Here is a 7,301-nt window from a genome sequence, read left to right as displayed (position 1 = left end):
GACAAAAATTTAGAACAAAGTTTGCTGCCTCTCAATTCCCCTTTTCTCCCTAAATACTCACTAGCTCTCATCTTTTCATCACTACTTCTTTTCCTATCCCATTAAGTCCTGCTGCCTCCAATTCTCCTTTGTTTCTGCTTTCATGTCACTTGTCAGTGGCTTATGTCAAGACTTAAGTGCTTTTAAGATGAAGCAGATTATAATGAGGTACAGATTATATGATTTAAAATACTTTTTCTTTGTTGCCATTGTAAAAAGCCACAGAACTATATAGAAGATGTATAGGAGCCATAGATGTACATAGCAAATGTACGTATCTGTAAGTCTTTCACACACCCAGACATGGACACACATGTTTCTTGGCATTTTGTATTCAGAAGTAATAAAGTTGGACAGAAAATATTTCACAGGTGACCTGCTGCCAAGAAGAATTTGTATTATTTTTGGTCATTTTGAGTTATGAGGTCTCAAGATAAAAAAGAACATTAAGAATGAGCCATTAAGTCACTTAACCAAACAGTCCTAAAGGAGTTTACTGCTCGAGTGAACCACATTTCACTGTTCCTCTACCTGCTGTAATGAATGATACATGAAGCACTTCAGATAGTACCATGGGACATCAAAGTGATGAGCTGACAATGTGACTTTCCTCGGCTTCACTGGCAAGCCACCAAAAAAAAGTATTAAATCATTGTGGGTTTGTTTTGGGGTTTTTTTTCCCCCCAACTTTTTCCAACTGTCTAATAAACACATACATATTTTTACCTGAATGACATAAGGCTCTTTCCCCCCCACTCTTCATAATAAAGAAAGTACCGCATAATGTTTGCTTTGTAACTAAGTTAGTATTTACCAACATGGAATGCTATCCTTATATTTGTAAAAATATTTTACAAATATCCATATAGGGAAATCCTCATGCAATGAATATGACTCAGTAAAGACAGTACAGAAAGTAAAAAGTTGGGATAGAAGAAAATAATCTAAGCCTATACCCTCGCTCCACCTTTTAAATGATATCAAGTAGTAATAAAGTAAAGGAAGAAAGTAAGATTAGTCTATGCTTTTTTTTAACGTAAGACCTTATTTGGAAAACTAGGTAAGAATACAAAGGAACATGGCAATTACAGAATTACACCACATAAAAATCACATGCCCAGCTCCAAGACCAGAAATCATAGTGCTAATTTTTCCTGTATAGCAAGACATGGGAAAGATGAACATACCAACTTGTAGACTTGGCCTGACAACAGCCAGTGAGCTCAACTGTTAGAGCTGAAGACAGACAAAAAGAGAAGGCACGTGTGTGTGTTTGGATTCAGAGTCCAAAAAACATCACTTGTGTTTCTACCTCAGTTATCCTTAAACTAACTGGAATGATAGCCAAGTAGTTAGAATATCTGCCAAGGAACCAAAGCTCTGATGCCTGTGCTCATTACTTGAAAGTTTGCACTGTCAGCCCTTGTGTTACTAAGCGTACCCTATACAACAAAGTCCTCTTACTGTAAGCAAGCAGCCATATCCATCCTTCTGCTAACATTTTGCCATCATCCAACCAACTCAGCAGAAATTCATTCACTCAAAGAAACCACGCAGGAGGAAAGCAGACGCTAGCTTAAGAGACTATGACAGCTAGATGTGAAATGGTTTAGGATCCCTGTTCACGCTTCCTTATGTTGTTTTACATTAGATGATCCTTAGACCAGAAAAATCCCCTCCACCAAACCAGACATAGTCTGGAGAGCAAAATAATCTATGGATGATAGAGAGTCAAATGAAATGAAACAGGCATTTCCTACGATGTATGGGGGTTTTTTCCCTATCTCTACCAATATGATTCACAGAAAAGGTTATTTCTTCAGAGGTTGAGGTGCAGAACCTTAACTAGTCTATCAACACCAAAACCCATGAAAGCTTTAGACTAAAATATTTTTACGCAACATGTATTCCCACAGGGTTTTCACTTGACTGTGGACCTAAGTTCCCACTTCATTTAGCATTAATTTGCTTATGGAGCTCTGTCACAGATGAACTATTAAGTCATCATTATGGGGTTAACTCAAAGAGTTTTATTAATGATCAAATGATGATCAAATGGTAATTAATTGGTGATTGAATGAAAATCAAATAGCAATGAGGCGGTGATTAAGCAATAATTGAATGTTAGTCAGTGATTTAGACAGCGGTCAAACAGTCTACTCCTTACTACACTTCCAATAACTAAGCTATAGCTGGATATATATAAATGTCACTAGCATACAATACACTTCTAGGCTTTATGTAAAGTATCAGTTATAGATGTCGGATGCTGGGTCAGGAGTCTCTCAGCCTCGAGGAGTAACCTTGAGAGATGTCCCTGCCGAGGAGGCAGGGGACCGCCATCATGCAGCCTCCTGCTCAGTGGGCTCGGGGAGCGGCCAGGAATTTTTATAGTGTAAAAAGCGATTGACTCAAAGTCAACCTCCCCCTTTGGTGTATGTCCAGGTGCAGCAGTTTTAGTTTTGTCTAGTCTCAGCTCAGGCTGGCACCGCTAGCTCCTGATAAGAGGTGGCCTAGGCTCCTTTGTGCCGGAGAAGGTGCGGCCTAGCACAGCCCTCACAGGCCGCCCAGCTGGGCGGGTTCCAGTCAGGCCTCCTCGCCGGTCATGTCTGAAGCAAGGCGGCATGGAACGGGGGCGAGAGACTGCAAGAGTTAACTTCTCAAACATTGTGGTGGGACAAATTCTGCCTAAGGACAAACTCTACATAACAACGAACCCAGCCTAGCGAGGATCCGCAGGTGAAAAGAAGCCGATCAGCACAGGACATCAGCAACAGGACAACAGGACAGGGAGGTCCCTGTTCCGATAACGCTGAGGAGGGCAGCTCCCCCTGCACGGCCAAAGATCAAACAATGGTCACGTCTGCAGGGAAGGAGAAGTTACTCCCCAACCGACCCCTAAGCCCACCGACCCATTTCCCGAAGGTTCTGAAAGCACAAACCCCACATGACACCTAATTAGCCTAACAAGTTCGAGTGCCCACCCAAAGGAGGGGCAAGGAGAGGATAAAAGGACACAAACTGAAGCCCCACACGCACGCACCCACCGGAATGGGACCCCTCGGCTGACTGGACCAACGCTGGACCCAGGACCTGTGAAATACCTCTCCTCTCTCTCTTTTTTTTTTTCCATAATCCCTACACTTTAACCCTGTAGACTTCACCTCTGTGAGTAAGTGGCCTTGTGGTGCTTTGGTGCCAGCAGGGCTTAAACCTTGACAAGATCTTACTAGTTTTATAATATCAGCTTCTTTTCAGCTTCCAGATATACTGATTTTTATCAGGTTATGTGAAAAATTAATAAAAGAGGATGGTATACAAAATTAATAAATAGGAGAATGAAATGGAAATTCCCTAAAATACCAGTAAACTACCTGCCAAGAAACCGTCATTGGCTAGGAAGATGATCTGTTTCAGCAACACAAGAATTTGAGCATTGAGTATGAAGGTTTGTTTCCTTTTTGAAAGGAGACAAAAACATTGCATAGATTATGACCACATAGGTCATCAGAAGTCGGGTTATTCATAATTCTGACCGTGCATGAAGCACAGGCAATTTCAAGACAGCAAGTCTGACATGCTTCTTCCTCGTTGACTTGAACGGGTACAGCACAGCAGATCAGGTTTCTTGATTCACACATTTTATTTTCAAGCATTTTTTTCCTGTTCCAACAGCAATACAGTAAGTTACAGACTGTAACAACATAACAGAAACAACAGTCATAACAACAACTTCAAATGTGGAAGTGATTAACTTCACCAAATAAAGTGAACAACTGTAGCAACCTCAAGAAACCAACCATTTTTTTGTTCGTTAAATAACGAACAGAAGTGTTACTAGAACTGTTCGAAAAACCCTCTTAAAATATGCAGGAGAGGTTGAAAAAAATTCTTAATGGAATGGGACTTCTTTTTCCCAAAATACTTTTTCTTTGCCACTGTCCTGGTTTCAGCTGGGATGTAGTTAACTGTCTTCCTAGTAGCTGGTACAGTGCTATGTTTTGAGTTCAGTATGTGAAGAATGTTGATAACACTGATGTTTTCAGTTGTTGCTCAGTAGTGTTTAGACTACAGTCAAGGATTTTTCAGCTTCTCATGCCCAGCCAGGGCACCTGACCCAAACTGGCCAACAGTGTATTCCATACCATGTGACGTCCCATCTAGTTTAGGAACTGGGAAGTGGGGGAGGGAGGGAATCGCCGCTCGGGGACGGGCTGGGTGTCGGTCGGCGGGTGGTGAGCAATTGCCCTGCGCATCATTTGTACATTTCAATCCTTTTATTACTACTGTTGTCATTTTATTAGTGTTATCATTATCATTATTAGTCTCTTCTTTTCTGTTCTATTAAATCGTTCTTATCTCAACCCAGGAGTTTTACTTCTTTTCCTGATTTTCTCCCCCATCCCACTGGATGGGGGGGAGTGAGTGAGCGGCTGCGTGGTGCTTAGTTGCTGGCTGGGGTTAAACCACGACAGCCACACATTTTTCAAGTGTTCAGATAGAACTCGAGAACTGAAAAACTCAGTCACAAGCTGGAAAATGAGGGGTTTCACTTGTCATGAATTTAAAAAAAAAATAAAATCCTGGTTTGGGTATTCCTCCCTCCACCACAAACATACATATCCCAATATTTGCAAAGAAAACAGTCACAGAAAAAAAAAAATTATTATTATGAAATTTTCAGTACTTTTCAGTCAGTTAAGAACTTTGGACAAGATCCTGCTTTAAGAAAGAACAGCAGATCATAGTTACAGGTAACAACATAAACTATTCATGCATATGATCATAACATGACTGAAATAAAAAAACAGGGGATACAGAAAATGTTCTACATAAATTAATCAAAACTTAAAGAACAGGGGACACAAGAAAAATCTGTATTTTAAAAGATGTAAGGCCAGTAAATGTTTTGAGTACATTAAGAAAAGTTTTATGCTATTGTTATATTTCTATCATTAGATGAAATTAGAAATAGCTAGGTGGCAGATTTCAAAAAGTTGTTCCAAATGAGGAAATTCTTGTCAAACAAGGATGTTTCTCATTAGGCAAGGCCTGACACCAAGCAAAATTGTTACCCAGAATTAGAAAGAAATACAAAACCATGTCTGATTATGCAAATACTTGCAGAGAGGTAAAAAAAGACACAGATAGAACTGCTTACAGAGTGATTTGAACCATTCAGCTGAGCACACCTAAGATCAACGGAATTTCATACAATCAAGTGCAAGGTCACACAGTCAGGAACAGAACTAGCACACAGAACAAATCTATAGCATAGGAATGGCAATGAGAGAGGATCTAGAGGGCACAGTGGACAACCAAGTCTACATAAGCTTCCAGCACTATGCTATCCAAGAAGGTGAATGTGCTCCCTTGTATATAAAGGGGATTCCCTCCCCGCTATTTTATTTCTGCATGCAGCAGCAATGTGCTTAATGTTATTATATTCACTGCAGCTAATCATATTTTAAGGTGTTGAAAAATTGCAGAGTGTTGAGTCACAAAAAAACCCCTCATTCTGTGCATCTTAGCAGAAGAAAACAAAGGTTATAGGATACAATATATAAAAGCCTTCATGGAAGTAAAATAACAGACACTAATCACTCTCTTCTAATGGAGCAGGAAACAGTAAGAAGGAGCAGCAAGATGCTGCCATCAACAGCATCTTTAAATATTACCATAGTAGCTTTCTTGCAGTTTTCTGAAGGCTTACCTGTGTTCCAAGAGGTTAGATCTGTCAATATCAGTGACAGTGAAAGCTCTTCAGCCACTTGTTTTCAATGTTATCTAGTCCCACCAGTCTAAAGGTCTTTACTGGGAGTATATGCCTAACATCCTGTCCATTTAGTGCTGGAATAGAACATATTTCATCATCATTTAACATAAGTATCTGCTGTTTTCCAATCACAAGACATTATTTATTAAATATTTTCTCTCTTTTGAATATTTCTGATATTTTCATCTCTTTAATATAGACCACTTCAGGATTGTTGTTTGGGGATTGTCATTGTTTGGGGTTTTTTAATATACTTTAAAAATCCTTCCAATTGCTCTTAGCATTAATAAAGATAGAGGTTTCACTCATATGTCTTAGGCTCCCCCAAAATGTCTCAATATGATGACTTTTAATTTATGCTAATTGGCATAAACATCAGACATTTCATGATCAAACAGTAAACACTTTATTCCATGGCTGTTCTTGAGGAAGACGCTGTTATCCAACACAGGAGATGCTGAATGCTAGCTACTTCATCAAAGCCATGGAAAACCTGAGAAGCCACTGTAATCCAGAGTGGCACTGAAGAGGGTTAGCAAAGCTTAGAGAAGTACAAGCCTCTTAATTCCAGAATCTGGTATAGTATCAAGAGCACCACAAAAGCAATACTGACAAAAATAAACTTACGGTAACCTTTGGAAACTGGGACTTAAGTTTGAATGGAAACAATCCTTTTTCATTTTCATCCCAAAAAGGAGTGCAGATTTCACATATGTTCTCTTAACTGAGAAAGTGAGAGCAGATATGAAGTCCTCTAACTGTCCATGTCCTAAAGCGCTGACTTCTTTCTTTATTTTAGTTTGTCTGGATTTGTTAGGCACCAAACAGATGATGACAGTCCCTCATTGTGACAAACATCAGGAGTTGCGGTTTGGTCTTTTTCCACATTGCTACAAAGCCAGAGATTCTTTTGCAACAGCAGAGTTCAAGTCCCCACCACTCTACTGACTACTAGGCTATTTTTGTGGGAAAACAAAGTTCAAGTCCTTTCTGTGCCTTATTCAGAACAAGGTCTGGAAGACATTTTTAACAGCACCACTGTTCAATGGAACCAGTGTCTCTGGCCCGATACATATTTCATTTCTACGGATTGAGAACGGACCACTGCAATGATCTAATTACCTTTGTAACACAGTCCATGATGGTTTACAGATTGCAGCCTTGTTTCAATCAATACACATTTTAGAAAATATCAACCTTAAAAATAGAGTCAGGAATGCTGCAGAATCTACTGCAGTCCTTGGTAAATCACACTGTGAAGCCCCCTTTCCCCTGGTCTGAATCTGCTTGTCTATAGCTTCCAGCCACTAGATCTTAGCCTTTTTAGCCAGACTAAAGATCCCATCATCAAGGTTTTGTTCCCTGCATTTGTAGTGGTAGACCCTGATCAAGTCAGCCCTTAGCCTCATTTATGAGGAAGTGCAAAGATGAAGCTTGTTAGATCTTTCACTACACAACACATTTTCTACTCTTGTAATTAGTGCCA

At 39.8% G+C, this 7,301-nt stretch overlaps 1 long non-coding RNA gene across 1 annotated transcript; it reads right to left on the bottom strand.

Moving 5' to 3' along the window:
- Positions 1-3,663: 3,663 nt before the first annotated feature.
- On the bottom strand, positions 3,664-5,903 carry LOC138683221 (uncharacterized). The gene is made up of 2 exons (XR_011322865.1): positions 4,510-5,903; positions 3,664-3,969 (listed from the first exon to the last, which is right to left on the bottom strand). It is a non-coding gene; the product is annotated as an uncharacterized lncRNA (long non-coding RNA).
- Positions 5,904-7,301: the final 1,398 nt, after the last annotated feature.

The sequence above is a fragment of the Haliaeetus albicilla genome, chromosome 32, assembly GCF_947461875.1.
Source record: "Haliaeetus albicilla chromosome 32, bHalAlb1.1, whole genome shotgun sequence".
NCBI classification, from domain to species: Eukaryota; Metazoa; Chordata; class Aves; order Accipitriformes; family Accipitridae; genus Haliaeetus; species Haliaeetus albicilla.
Note: the sequence above shows the minus strand (reverse complement) of the source record. Positions and strands in the feature narration are given on the sequence as shown.